This window comes from Mobula birostris, chromosome 4 (genome assembly GCF_030028105.1).
Source record: "Mobula birostris isolate sMobBir1 chromosome 4, sMobBir1.hap1, whole genome shotgun sequence".
In the NCBI taxonomy this organism is placed as follows: Eukaryota; Metazoa; Chordata; class Chondrichthyes; order Myliobatiformes; family Myliobatidae; genus Mobula; species Mobula birostris.
Window position 1 is genome coordinate 30,045,368 of NC_092373.1, and position 16,067 is coordinate 30,061,434.

General features: G+C 42.9%; 1 long non-coding RNA gene across 1 annotated transcript in view; it reads right to left on the bottom strand.

The window, feature by feature from the left end:
- Nucleotides 1-16,067, bottom strand: part of LOC140195875 (uncharacterized) — a 30,679-nt gene that overhangs the window by 8,894 nt on the left and 5,718 nt on the right. The window contains exon 2 of the long non-coding RNA XR_011885559.1: nt 3,677-3,880. This is a non-coding gene — a long non-coding RNA (uncharacterized lncRNA). The remainder of the gene's footprint in view (nt 1-3,676; nt 3,881-16,067) is intronic.

The window sequence follows — 16,067 nt, forward strand, 5'->3', positions numbered from 1 at the left end:
AGCCATATTGACTCTCCCTAATAAGTCCCTGTCTATCCAAATGCTTGTAGATTCTGTCTCTTAGTACTCCCTCCAATAACTTACCTACTACCGACGTTAAACTTTCTGGCCTATAATTTCCTGGATTACTTTTCAATCCTTTTTTAAACAACGGAACAACATGAGCCACTCTCAATCCTCCGGCACCTCACCTGTAGACAGCGACATTTTAAATATTTCTGCCAGGGCCCCTGCAATTTCAACACTAGTCTCCTTCAAGGTCCGAGGAAACACCCTGTCAGGTCCCGGGGATTTATCCACTTTAATTTTCCTCAAGACAGCAAGCACCTCCTCCTTATCAATCTGTACAGTTTCCCTTAATTCCATAGACTTCATGCCAATTTCCTTAGTAAATACAGATGAAAAAAACCTATTTAAGATCTCCCCCATTTCCTTTGGTTCCACACATAGCCGACCACTCTGATCTTCAAGAGGACCAATTTTATCCCTTACAATCCTTTTGCTCTTAATATACCTGTAAAAGCTCTTTGGATTATCCTTCACTTTGACTGCCAAGGCAACCTCATGTCTTCTTTTAGCCCTCCTGATTTCTTTCTTAAGTATTTTCTTGCACTTCTTATACTCCACAAGCACTTTATTTACTCTTGTTTCCTATACATGTCATACAACTCCCTCTTCTTCTTTATCAGGGTTGCAATATCCCTTGAGAACCAAGGCTCTTTATTCCTATTCACTTTGCCTTTAATCCTGACAGGAACATACAAACTCTGCACTCTCAAAATTTCTCCTTGGAAGGCTTCCCACCTACCGATCACATCTTTGCCAGAGAACAACCTGTCCCAATCCACGCTTTTTAGATCCTTTCTCATTTCTTCAACTTTGGCCTTCTTCCAGTTCAGAACCTCAACCCTAGGACCAGATCTATCCTTGTCCACGATCAATTTGAAACTAATGGTGTTATGATCACTGGAACCAAAGTGCTCCCCTACACAGAATTCCGTCACTTGTTCTAACTTGTTTCCTAACAGGAGATCCAATATTGCATCCCCTCTAGTTGGTCCCTCTATATATTGATTTAGAAAACTTCCCTGAACACATCTTACAAACTCTAAACCATCTAGACCCCCAACAGTATGGGAGTCCCAATCAATATATGGAAAATTAAAATCCCCTACCACCACAACTTTACTTTTCCTGCAGTTGCCTGCTATCTCTCTGCAGATTTGCTCTTCCAATTCTCATTGACTATTGGGTGGTCTGTAATACAATCCCACTAATGTGGCCATATCTTTCCTGTTTCTCAGCTCCACCCATAAGGACTCAGTAGACAAGCCCTCTAATCTGTCCTGCCTGAGCACTGCTGTAACATTTTCCCTGACAAGCAATGCTACTCCCCCACCTTTCATTCCTCTGCCTCGATCACATCTGAAACATCGGAACCCTGGAATATTAAGCTGCCAGTCCTGCCCCTCCTGTAGCCAAGTTTCACTAATTGCTATAATGTCATAATTCCACGTGTCAATCCACGTCCTCAACTCATCCGCCTTCCCTGCAATACTCCTAGCATTGAAATATATACACCTCAGAAGATTTTTACCACCACTCACAACCTTTCTATTAGCGGATTTGCTTGAACTTTTAACATTATTTATTTTCACCCCAGCCACACTGTCAGCTCTGGCACTCTGGTTCCCATCCCCCTGCAAATCTAGTTTAAAGCCTCCCCAATAGCACTAACAAACCTCCCTGAAAGAATATTGGTCCCCCTGTAGTTCAAGTGTAACCCGTCTCTCTTGTACAGGTCCCACCTGCCCCAGAAGAGGTCCCAATGATCCTGAAATCTGAAACCTTGCCCCCTACACCAGTTCCTCAGCCACGTGTTCATCCTCCAGAGCATCCTATTCCTACCCTCACTGGCACGTAGCACAGGTAGCAATCCTGAGATTACCACCCTTGAGGTCCTGCTTTTCAACTTCCTACCAAGCTCTCTATACTCACTCTCCAGGACCTCCTCACTCTTCCTTGCTATGTCATTGGTACCAATGTGCACCATGACATCTGGCTGATCATCCTCCCACTTCAGAATGTCATGCAAGCGATCAGAGACATCCTTGACCCCGGCACCCGGGGTGATACTTGGCGTGGACCAGTCGGCTGAAAGGCCTGTTTGCATGCTGTATGACTTTATGATCATACAGGACTTAGTTAGTAGCCCGTTATTATTCATTCCATCTGCCACCACATACAATGGGTACAAATACACTGCACCTCCTAAAGCCACAATGGCTCCCACCAAGAACAGCTAGAGCAGCTGGTGAATGGCAAAGTCAAAGCCTATAGGTTGTCCACCATGTCAACATACAATTCTGACCTGGATGTAAGTTACTAGCTCTTCATCGCCATTGGGTGTAAACACTGCTGCTCTCTTCCCTGCAGTACTGTGGGAGTACCTGCTCAAGAAGACTGAGGCAGTTTACCATTTACCATTAACTTCTCAAAGGTAATTAGAGAAAGGCATTAAATTCTGTCCTCCTAATAGACTTTTGCTTTAAAAACAGTGAATTCTTGAAGGTCCACTATAATATGGTTTATTACCGCTGACATAGAAATTTGTTTTGTGGCTGTGGTACATAAAAATGACTATAAATTATGATAAGAATATGTACATTGGATTCTGGTTAACTGGACCATTGGTTAATTGGGGCAGCCTCTTATTTGGGACAGATGTGTCGGTTTTCTCGGGGTCTTCTGGTTTTCTCCCACAGTCCAAAGATGTACCAGTTACTAAGTTAATTAGTCATTATAAATTGCCCTATGATTAGGAGGGTTGTGCAAGGGCCGGAAGGGTCTATTCCACACTATATCTCTAAATGCAATATAAAATAAGTAAGTTTTAATGACGAAAATCTAATCGAAAAAATAGCCAGAATTCCCTTGGTTTATTTTGAACACTATGATGCTTAATTGGGACAGGATACTGTGGATGAGCATTTTCTAATTAGGGTCAGTCACGTGAGTTTTGTGACCATCAGACGCTACACATGCTTAGAACAATCTGTTTTTTAAATAGCAACAGTTGCATGTGTTTGTGTTCAAAAAGTAGTGATTTTTGTCACTGATAGTTACTGCAAGAAATAAGCAGTAAGGCAATTCAGAACTGTTTTGCTTACTGCAGTTTAATGCACTCAGGTTTGGAGATGCCAGAAATAGCCAAGAATGAAAACGAAACAGTTTTACTGCTTCATCAGGTTAGGAACTATGAGTAATTTGAAGGTAGCGAAAATCATGTTGAATGAAAATGAAGATTTGGATGATGCAAAGGTAGAACTCATTGTATGAAGGCAGCCTATCTTTTGCAGAAATTGCGCTGATTTTGCTCATTTACAGCCAATCAAAAGAACACAACACCATTCTGTCACGAGCCCTATGGGCCTCTGTGGCTTGCCGTAGAATGTTGATCTTCTGGGTTTCTTGAGCGCCTGTATTTGCTAATTGTTATCTTAACTAGAGCTGTTAAGCCCTTGGGCTTTCAGTTTAATCGTGTCAAGTTAATTACGTCTGGCACGGGGTTCCCGCATTCTATGATTATTTAAAGAGGACGCTTATTTAATGCCTTAGCGGAATCATTGTGTTGGAGAGAATGATTTGTATCACGGTGTCACAGAGGTGCAACTACCTCCCTGGCTCTGTTGGTATTCCTGTGTCTAAGCTCTTGTTTCCATCTCTTCATGGGGAATCTGCTACCCTCCACCCCTGGGGGTTGAGTTGTTGACAGTGCTTCCGGTGACCGAGGCTGCCTTCCGTTGCACCTGGTTTGAGTCGATGCCAGCAACTGCTGTGACAGAGAGAACCTGCTGTTCCTCGGCACTTGGGTCTGGTCCTGTGAACACACACCGTGACACATACACTGGATTAATTCCTCTGCCGATAAATATTAGGAACTAATACACAGTTTTGAAGTACAGTGGTAATATTAGTTGTGTTCTAATTTGTTCTGTTTTTCATTTAAATACATCATTTGTTACTCAGTTAAACTTTATACCTTTTTAAAAAAATATCTTTTTAACTATTTCCATGAAACCTAGGCCAATTGGGGCAACAGCTTAATTGGACCATAATGTACTGGTCCCAACGTGTCCCTATTACCTGGAATCCACATTTTAAAAGAATGCAAAAAGAGAGTAAAATAAGAGAGGTAGTGTTCATGAGTTTATGAACTATTCAGAAATCTGCTGGTGCCCATGATGAAGCTGGCTGAGTTTACAAACCTCGGCAACTTTTGCCTCTCCTGTGCATTCAGCCCCACTGCACTAGATAGTGAAGCAACCAGTCAGAACGGTCTCCCTGCTACATCTGTAGAAATTTGCTCGAGTCTTTGGTGACATACTAAATCACCTGAGGTCCTAGTATAGCTAGTGGTATGCCTTCTTTATAATTGTGTGACTATATTGGGACTGGAATAGATATTCAGAGGTATTGGCAACCAGGAACCTGAAGCTGCTCACCTTTTCCACTGAAGACCCGCTAATTCTATCAGAAGCCTGTAATTCAGAGTGCCGCTGGAGCTTCCTGATGGGGAGAATCATTCTACAGGAGTTACAGTATCTTTTTCAGAAATTGCAGCTGCATCTCAATTTTACTGCAAGGTTGAAGGTTTTTAATGCTAAACCTATGTCTCGCAGAGTTCAACATTAACAGCGAGGGCTTAATGCTCAAAACAAAAACAAGTATGTTTAAAGTATTTGAAGTACATTAGCAGCATTAGTGGAGATTTATATGTATATTAGCACCTTTCGTAATCACAGGACTATGCAAAGTACTTACAGCCAGTGAAATTCTTTGGCGTATTATAGGAAATGCTTAACTGAGGCCCATTTGTGTAATGCACTATAATTATAAGAGGGATATTAGAAAATGCAATATTAAATATCTAGATAATTTTCTCCTGACTGTTATTAAATCAGTCTGAAAGGATAAAGTATTTGAAATATTTGTTATTAGTTTGGGCTGAATTAATATTATTTTTGGCCAGACTGGTGGTTGGATTTTTTCCAAAATGAAAAGAAAATATAATGAGGTAAACCAGAAATTCAAAAAAAAACAATCTTTTCCCATAAACAGAAGAAGATATCTCTGGGTTTTACCATGTCTACCATTTCAGTCCTGTTGAAAGAGCATTGCACCAAGTCTTTCAAATATTTCTTTCCAAAAACATCCTTCAGCATGAAAGAAACATATATGCACTGCAGGCATCCTTTGCTTTTGGGCGTGAAATTGGGCATCGGTCACTTAGGGCTGGGCATGGCTTTCACACAAATTAACACAAGAAAGGAAAAGTATTGTGTTTAAAAGAAGGAATTTCTTTTATGAATTCTCCATCAATATATCACACAGAATCCGAATTAGGCTTACAATCACTGACATACGTCGGGAAATTTGTTGCTTTGTAGCGGCAGTACAGTGTAATACATAAAATATATCTTAAATTCTAATAAGAAATCTATTTTTAAAAGTTCAGAAGAACTTCAAGGCAGAGCAAGCATTTCTCTATGCATGAAAAGCCTGACCAAAATTAAATTTATCCATATGTAATCACATCTCCATCATTAAAGTAAGCACTTTAAAGACATTTGTTGTGTTAGACCCAGAAACTACTTTTTTCTGGATAAACTAATTTAACTAACAGACCATGGAGAAGAATTTATTATTTAGCATAGAGGTTGCAGTTTTCTCGCTTAGTTTTTGAACTGCAGTGGGTTTTTGGTAATTCGCAGGAAAAGGCTTCGCTTTGCAATCGAGTTCCACAACGATTCTGTTGGTAGTAGAGATACTGGACTGGTAAAAGCAGCTAAGTTTAGTCGGTGCTTTGTGTTACATTTGGCCGTTGATAATTTTGTCACCATAACAAGTCTTCACGGTCAGCGAGTCACATCTGCTGATGAATGGTGAGACTAGCTTTAAAGATAAAAAAAAGCTTTACTTGTCACAAGTGGAGACAGACGTGAGAAGCACAGAGGAACATCTGGAGAAACTTCTGAAATGCCCGCTTCGCTGCGGCTGCTACTGTGCGATCGAGAATCTCCGGAGGGGAAGGCCCCAAATCCTCGGCTTTGCCTATTGCCTGTTGCCGGGGTTGAAGCGCTTGGCAGAGATGGTGCTCGGTGCTCGATGTCGGAGGGCTGGTCGGAGGCTTGAAGTTTTCAGACGGACTCAAGAGTCGGCTGTGGTCAGGTGCTTTCAGGGTGCTGCATCGGCAAGTTTGCGGCGCTGGAAGCTCATGGCAGGGAGAGTTTTTCTTCCTTCTACCATCTGTGTGAGATGATGGGACTTTCCAGAGACTTTGAGACTTTTTTTTACCGTGCCCATGGTCTGTTCTTTATCAAATTACGGTATTGCTTTGCACTGTTTGTAACTATATGTTATGTGGTTTTTGTCAGTTTTTCAGTCTTGGTTTGTCTTATGTTTCTGTGATATCATTCTGGAGGAACATTGTATCATTTCTTAATGCATACATTACTAAATGACAGTAAAAGAGGACTGCGTGTCCTCATAATCTGAAAAAAAAGTACATCAAAACATAGAGTGAAATGCATTGTTTTGTGTCAACAGCCAACGCAGTTTGAGGATTGTGCTGGGGCAGCCCTCAAGTATCACTTTGTTTTCGGCGCCAACATAGCAAGCCCACAAGTTAGTAACCCTTTGGAATGTCTTTGTGAGTAAGTCTTTGGAATGAGAGAGGAAACTGGAGCAGCCAGAGGAAATGGGAGGATGCACAACTCCTTACGGACAGCGGCATCGGAAATCGCTGGTGTGCTAAAGCAATTGCGCTAACAGCTACGCTACCATGCTACCACTTTGTGCAAGACACAGTCAAGTCTGCAAATCCTGGAAATTTATCCTTGGCGGATCGATAGGGGCTGCATGATTATGGCAACAACTGCGAAAGAGGGAGGTAATTTTGGTGAAAGGATCAAAGCCGTGCTAATATGACAAGTTTGTCAGGATCACCAAGTTCAGTGCACTGTTTTGGCCTTTGTTGCTGATTACCATAATTCACAATTGCTTGGAAATGCTTAACAAACCCCCATAGATTTAGCATGTGCTCTGACTCGCTCATATATACATCAGAAGGATGTTATTTGAAAATCATTATCCTCGCTATTAACAGACCTATCATTTTCAAGGGTACTTTTCAATCCAGGGTCAGCTTCAGCTATTTCTTTGTATCCTTGAATTCCCACAAGGCATCTCTGCAGAATTAGAATCTGTTTTCTTGTGGATTCCTTTAACTTGTATGTTGCCCGTGGACAGAAAATATTAACGGTATTTTGTTCAGAATGACTTAGGGGTTAAGGAAGATGGCATATTGTCAAGGTCTTGTCAGTGAAGCGATGTTTTCTAGCCCGTGATAGGAAAGAGTCTATGCATCTTTCTACAGCAGCTGGACATGCTATGCCTGGCTTCATATCTTCCTCCTAATCCTCTTTGATACCAAAAGGGCCAGTGACCAATTCTTCCTTTTTTGCTGATGAATCCCCTAATGTTGAATACTGCAGCACTCTAATTTCAGGTGGAGTTCTCGGAAATAAATGCTTCCCATTATATCCAATAAACCCTCCAATATTATATCCAATAAACTCTCCAATATTATATCCAATAAACCCTCCAATATTATATCCAATAAACCCTCTGATATTATATCCAATAAACCCTCCAAATGTGTTTCAAAAGCTTTCTTTCCCTCGACAGATGCAAGTAAACAGTAAAAGATAATATTCCTTTAAATGCTGTTCAGAATCTCAGCAATGATTTCCTTACGTCCAACCACCTGTCTTCAATTAGAGTGTCACCAATAGGGCAATGCCACCAAGGTACTGGGAACTCTCCTTAAAAAGCAGTAGCAGGCAAGTTAACTGTCAATCAATTCCCTCATATCCCTTCCTCCACATGTCTATTCCTACCAACTGAGTTACAAAAATGTCATGTTGTGAAAATGCAAGCTTACCCAGTACTACCAGTGTCTAAGAAGAACATGGTAACCTGCCTCAATGACTATCATCCAGTAGTACTTACATCCACTGTGATGAAGTGTTTTGAGAGGTGGTGATGAACTCCATTAACTCCTGCCTGAGAAGCGATTTGTATTCGCTACAATTTGCCTACCGGCACAACAGGTCCATGGCAGATGTCATTTCATTGGCTCTTCACTTAACCCTGGGACATCTGGATAGCAAATATGCATACGTCAGGATGTTCCTTAACAATGACAGCTCACCATTCAAAATTATCATCCCCTCAAAACTAATCAATAAGCTTCTTCACTTTCACCTCAGTTCTTCCTTCTGCAATTGGATCCTCGAATTGCCGACCCCAGTCAGTTTGGATTGGCAACAACATCTCCTCCACAATCTCCATCAGCACAGGTGCGCCACGTTGCTGTGTGCATAGCCTCCTGCCCTACTTGCTGTATGTCTATGCTCAATGCCATGTTTATGCTTGCTGACAACACCACTGTTGGCCAAATCAAAAGTGGTGACGAGTCGGCCTATAGGAGGGAGATTGAAAATGTGGTTGAGTGGAGCCACAACAACAATCTCTTACTCAATATCAGCAAGACCAAGGAGCTGAGTATTGAATTCAGGAGGAGGAACCCGGTAGTCCATGAGCCAGTCTTCATCGGAGGATGGATCAGAGATGCAGAAGTTCAGCAGCTTCAGTTTCCTCAGAGGTCCTGTCCTGGGCCTACTATGTAAGTGCAATGACAAAGAAAGCATGGTAGCACCTCTAGTTCCTTAGCAGTTTGTAATGATTCGACATAACTTGTAATACTTTGGCAAATCTCCATAGATGTGTGGTGGACAGTATATTGACCAGTTGCATCACATCCTCGTATGGAAACACCAATGCTCTTGAACAAAAAATCCTACAACATTAGTGGAAACAGCACAGTCCACCCTCTTCTCCGTTGAGCACATCTACGTGAAGCACCGTCGCAGCAAAGCAGCATCTACCATCGGGGACCCCCACCATCTATGACATGCTGTCTTCTCACTGCTGCCATTAGGAAGAAGGCAAAGGAGCCTTAGGACTCACACCACCAGGTTCGGGAATAGTTATGGCCGCTCAACTCCTGAACTAGTTGGGATAAATTTACTCAACTTAACCCAACCCATCACTGAACTGTTCCCACAACTTATGGGCTCACTTTCAAGGACTCTTCATCTCATTTTCTCAAAATTAATAAGACCATAAGACATAGGAGCAGAATTAGGCCATTTGGCCCATCGAGTCAGCTCTGTCATTCAATCATGGCTGATCCTTTTTTCCCTTCCTCAGCCCCTCTCCCCGGCCTTCTCCCTGTAACCATGTCCAATCAGGAACCTATCAAGCTCTGTCTTAAATACACCCAATGACCTGGCCTCCACAGCTGCCTGTGGTAATAAATTCCACAAATTCACCACCCTCCAGTTAAAGAAATTTCTCCATATCTTTGTTTTAAATGGATGCCCCTCTATCCTGAGGTTGTGCCCGCTTGACCTAGACTGCCCCAACATGGGAAACATGCTTACCACATCTGTTCTGTCTAGGTCTTTCAATGTTCGAAAGATCTAGATGAGATCTGCCCTTATCCTTCTGAATTCCAGCGGGTACAGACCTAGAGATTTAAAACGTTACTCGTATGATAACCCTTTCATTCCTGGAATCATCCTTGTGAACCTCCTCTGAACCCTCTCCAATACCAGCACATCTTTTCTTAGATGAGGAGCCCAAAACTATTCACAATACTCAAGGTGAGGCCTCACCAGTATCTTATAAAGCCTCAGCATCACATCCCTGCTTTTGTATGCTAGACCTTTTGAAATGAATGGTTTTGTCTCGAAACGCTGACCGTACTCTTTTCCTAGATGCTGCTTGGCGTGCTGAGTTCCTCCAGCATGTTGTGTGTGTTGCTTGAGAATATTGGTTCCCCATGGGTTCAGGTGCAACCCGTCACTCTTAAGCAGGTCATACCTCTCTGAAAAGAGATCTCAATGATCCAGGAACCTGAAGCCTTGCCCCCTGTACCAACTTCTCAGCCATGCATTAATTTGTCAAATATTCCTGTTTCTACCCTCACTGGCAGGTGGCACAGGCAGCAATCCAGAAATTACCTGGTAGGACCTGCCTCTCAGCTTTCTACCTAGCTCCCTAAATTCTCTTTTCAGGACCTCATTGCTTTTCCTTCCTATGTCATTGGTACCAATATGTCCTAAGACATCTGGCTGCTCTTGCTCCCTCTCCAAAATGTTGTGGACATGATCTGAGACGTCCCTGACCCTGGCACCTGGGAGGCAACATACCAGTCATGTGTCCCATTCACATCCACAGAATCTCCTGTCTGTTCCCCTGACTATTGAGTCCCCATCACTACCACTGCCCCCATCTCCCTCTTTCCCTTCTGCACCACGGACCCATGCTCAGTGCCAGTAACCCGGTCTCCGTGGCATTCCTTTGGGAGGTCATCCCCCACAACAGTATCCAAAACAGTATACCTATTATTAAGAGGAATGGCCACAGGGGTGCTCTGCGCTAACTGCCTATTTCACATTTCCATTTCTCCTGACAATCACCCAACTACTCACTTCCTGCAACTTCAGGGTGACTACTTCCCTGTAACTCTGATCGATTATCTCCTCACTCTCCCATACAAGCTGAAGGTCATCCAGTTGCTGCTCCAGATCCCTAACATGGTCTTCAAGGAGCTGCAGCCGGATACACTTCACGCAGATGTAGTTCCCCGGGAGACTCTGGGTCTCCCAGGACTCCAACATCTGGTATGAAGAATACACAACAGCCATTTACTACACTAGGAACAGTAAGAGAGAAAACTATTTAGTATTTTTTTCCCTTTTATATTTGCACAGTTTGTGGTCCTTTGCACATTGGTTATTTGTCTGCCCTGCTGGGAGTGATGCTTCATTGATTCTATTATGGCTCTTCGATTTACAGAGTATGCCTGCAAGAAAATGAAGCTCAGGGTTGTACATGGAGACGTATATGTACTTTGATTATAAATTTACTTTGAATTTTGCGGACGTGATCCAAGGCGTTCCTGACCCTGGCACCTGGGAGGCAACTTTTCTGAACTTTTCTGCCTGTCTCAGAGACTCTTTAATCCTGTTAAAAATTCTTCCCTGATTGCTTTATTGGCCCCGGAGCCATGAGAGGTGGAGGTGAGATGGTAGAGAGGATCAGAGTTTGCCAGGTTACCATGGTCAATGGAATACCCAAGGCCAGGCAGCAAAGATTTTCAAACTTCTGTTTAAAGTAAATAGGGCAAAGTATTGTACAGAGAGACTGCGATCAAAACGGAGCTAATCTTGTCAGTGAAAAAGGCCACAAGCGATTCCAGGGATGAAGGGAAGCTGAGATGCAGGTCACTATTTGTAAGGAGTTTGTATGTTCTCCCTATGACCGTGTGGGCTTCCTCCAGGAGCTCTGGTTTCCTCCCACAGTCCAAAGATAGATTAATTGGTTATTGTAAATTGTCCTGTGAATTGGCTAGGTTTAAATCGAGGGTTGCTGGGTACAGCTTGAAGGGCTGGATGGGCTTACCAGGCACTGCATTTCAATAAATAAATAAAAAAGAAATTCTTAAAAAATTACCGAAAGCAGGGATTTGCTAAAGAAAGGATAGATGTGAGATATTCAAGTTCATGGAGAGTATAGAGAGTAAAAACCAAGGAAGGCCAAACAAGGAGGAAGAATAGGGGCTGAGATTCCGAGTGATCAAAGCCAACTACGGCAAATGGTAAAAGCGATAAAAAGAAAATAATCAAATTGTAGCAATATGTCGTCCAATATAACTCCAGCATGTCCTGACTGGTCTTTCTAGTTTATTCATTGTCATAACGTGGGAAATGTTATAAAATGAGCTAAAGGTATTCCCTCTGTTGTGTCCAATAATTGTGCTAACACATGCACATTGAAGTCACCTCAGCTAAGTAACAGGAGGGAGCCTCAACACATTCACATTACTATGTCATCCATGCAACAGGAGATAGATTTCACTCCCATGATACGATCATCTGCGAGTGAAATTTCAAAGCCAGAATGACAATACAATCTGAGTCTGTTGCCATGCACCCCAGCACAGCGAAAGGGTGGAGGTGATAAAGGCCTCTGCAACAGTTGCCTTGTGACAGGCCCCAAAGGATTGAGGAAAACAACTCACTAAACCCAGGAATAAGTGAAATCTTAAATAAAGTCGGTTCACTGCAAGAGCTCTTCCTCTTTAACATTCTAAATACACTCCAGCCCCAGGCTCCTGGACAATGGCCAAGCGATAATATTTCCTTTGCTGCTCAGTTATAATGGCATTCAGGAAAACAATTGGCTCTAATAACTGCCTTCCTGTTCTTACACAAGTGTGAACCACCCAGTGACCACTTCAATCAGTTATGTGAGTAATCTGTGAGTATTCTTTCAATAGTAAATGTGACCTCTCTGTGGCTGCCCCAGTTATTCACACACAAAAAAACTACAACCAACCAGACTCTGTCGTCAGCTCTATCTAATCATTTTTCGAGACTCGCTTTCTATTGATTGAGCTCTAATGCCTGATCACCGGGCTGATTATGTTATTTTGGCCACCAACACTTTTGAGAAAAATCACAGAAAGCCCCAAAGATTAACAGCCTGTGCATTCCCCTGTAATATCAAACTGATTTCATGCAGTTGATTATATCCTTTATCAGATATAAGGTATGGTGCATTAAAAATAATCGACTCGGAATATGATGTTTCCATGAAGAACTCATACTTTTAGACTTAGACATAAAAGTTTCTGCAGATGCTGGAAATCCATAGTAACACACACAAATTGCTGGAGGAACTCAGCAGGTCAGGAAGCATCCATGGAGAGGAATAAGCAGTTGAAGTTTATTTATTCTCCAACCTTCTTATTCTGGCTTCTTTCCCCTTCCTTTCCAGTACTGATAAAGGTCTCAGCCTGAAATACTGACTGTTCATTCCTGTCCATGGATGCTGCCTGATCTGCTGAGGTAGTCAAGCATGTTAGTTTTAGGTTAAAGAGGAACATGGAAGAAATTGAGCTCCTTAGCATTGTATTTTTGATGCCCTGGTTGGTAAAGTGCCTTCATTGTCAATCACTTGCAATAGGCAACAGCTCGTGCAATGCACATGCATGCTGTATGTACATCAGCCACTGAGTAGGTCCTTGTGCAACAACGACCTTCCTCCAGCCCTATCAAGCTGATGTGTGCTACTCAATCTAATAGAGCTGTTCTTGCGTGACTGAAGTCACTGGAGAAAAGTACTGGTAGCTATGAAGTAGCCCCTTTATTCGACAAACAAGACACAGCTGGCGTCATACAGAGAAGCTTTCGGTAGAAAGGTCTGCCTATGTCCAGCACTACACATATTTTATGTGCTAAAGATCAAAGAAAATTCAGGACAATTCAAACAAATCCATATTTACAACCTTCCCACCATCACACCCAAAATAATTATTAATCACTGTTGCATCCATGGAATGGAATGTTGCTAGGACTCATGCATACGCAGACAATCAGCTCAGTGCCTGTTTCCTGATCTGCATGGTCTGTGAACCTATTGTTCAGAGCTACATTAAAATCAAATCCACAATCCATATTCAGATGTGAAGACTGGTCGCTGAGGTTTTCTGCTAAGTGCGCTAAACCCAAAAATCGCTTTAACAGAGTGTGTTAAGACTGTATGCGAAATCTGGTGCTCAGCACCAAGGAGGCCCCTCTCCTCCACACAGGTTACTCTTAACGGACCATCAGTTACTTGAAAGTTGTTGATGGGAGCTCTGCTGGCGGCACAGTTTTTAGCATGGCTACGCACAGAAGCAACTATCTCCCAATATTTTAGGCAGCATTTGAGCAAGATAGGTAGCTACCTTGACCTGGAGTTGATCATAGCAGAGAAAGTGAGGAGAGTGCCACCCTCAAGCGAGTGGGAAGACGAGCAGGAGTTCTCACATCTCCACCTCAGCCAAACACGTGCCTCAGGGTATCGAAGTTGAGGATAGTCAGCTCTATGATCAGGCAGCAGATCTCAATCAACAGAAAATGAGATTAGGTGATGTCAGCTGAACCCACGACCATCTGTTTGGTTGTGATTTTTCTGTGCAGAAGTAACAGCAGCTGCCTTGCAGAAGTCACATTTACAACTCACAGATTATTCACGTGACTGATTGAAGTTGTCACTGACTGTTTCACACGTGTAGGAACAGGAAGGACGTTATTAACTGAGCAAAGGAAATACTATAGGAAAGGGAAATGGTTATAGGAGTTGCATTCTGTGGAATGACTTCCAATGCCATTTATGGCCTCAGGCATCGCCCTGTTAGCAGGTTCAGGTTTGAATTCTGTTGCCATTAATTCTCTCTCATGGCTGAGTGGCTCATGAAGTTTGCAGAACTCACGCTGTTAGCCAAAGTGATATCAGTTCCAGCCGATCTCCACATCACAATAACAAACTCGGAGTTTAAGTTCCCTGTGTGATCTCCACCAACTCAAGTGGACACAGGTGCTTTCACATTACCAGCTTTAGTGCAATTGACCGGAAGAGAAGATAAGCTATTTGTGGTTGTGTTCTGAAGAACTGAGGCTGTAAACTGAAAAACCAGTGCTGTCAGGCAATTTTCCATTCATCCATGGATTAATAGCAACTAATACCTCAATCCTTGCCCACCTATCACCCAACCCTACCAGCCTGTCTTCATACATTCATACTCTATTGAAGGTGCTTCTGATCTTCACCTGAATGGGGACCTCCATGCTCTAACTTAAGAATATTCAGAGGCACAGAGGATGTTCATACACAGCATTCTCATGGGAATTACATCAGATCTACTCTACTGGGGGGTATTCTATAGGCCCCCTGGTAGCAGCAGAGATACAGAGGAGCAGACTGGGAGGCAGATTTTGGAAAGGTGCAAAAATAACAGGTTTGTTATCATTCATGACTTTAACTTCCCTAATATTGATTGGTACCTGATTAGTTCCAAGGGTTTAGATGGGGCAGAGTTTGTTAATTGTGTCCAGGATGGATTCCTGTCACAGTATGTGGACAGGCCGACTAGGGGGAATGCCATACTAGATCTAGTACTTGGTAATGAACCGGGTCAGGTCACAGATCTCTCAGTGGGTGAGCATCTGGGGGACAGTGACCACCGCTCCCTGGTCTTTAGCATTATCATGGAAAAGGATAGAATCAAAGAGGACAGGAAAATTTTTAATTGGGGAAGGGCAAATTATGAGGCTATAAGGCTAGAACTTGCGGGTGTGAACTGGGATGATGTTTTTGCAGGGAAATGTACTATGGACATGTGGTTGATGTTTAGAGATCTCTTGCGGGATGTAAGGGATAAATTTGTCCCAGTGAGGAAGATAAAGAATGGTAGGGTGAAGGAACCATGGGTAACAAGTGAGGTGGAAAATCTAGTCAGTTGGAAGAAGGCAGCATACATGAGGTTTAGGAAGCAAGGATCAGATGGGTCTATTGAGGAATATAGGGAAGCAAGAAAGGAGCTTAAGAAGGGGCTGAGAAGAGCAAGAAGGGGGCATGAGAAGGCCTTGGTGAGTAGGGTAAAGGAAAACCCCAAGGCATTCTTCAATTATGTGAAGAAAAAAAGGATGACAGGAGTGAAGGTAGGACCGATTAGAGATAAACGTGGGAAGATGTGCCTGGAGGATGTGGAAGTGAGCGAGGTCCTCAATGAATACTTCTCTTCGGTATTTACCAATGAGAGGGAACTTGATGATGGTGAGGACAATGTGAGTGAGGTTGATGTTCTGGAGCATGTTGATATTAAGGGAGAGGAGGTATTGGAGTTGTTAAAATACATTAGGACGGATAAGTCCCCGGGCCTGACGGAATACTCCCCAGGCTGCTCCACGAGGCGAGGGAAGAGATTGCTGAGCCTCTGGCTAGGATCTTTACGTCCTCGTTGTCCACGGGAATGGTACCGGAGGATTGGAGGGAGGCGAATGTTGTCCCCTTGTTCAAAAAAAGGTAGTAGGGATAGTCCAGGTAAT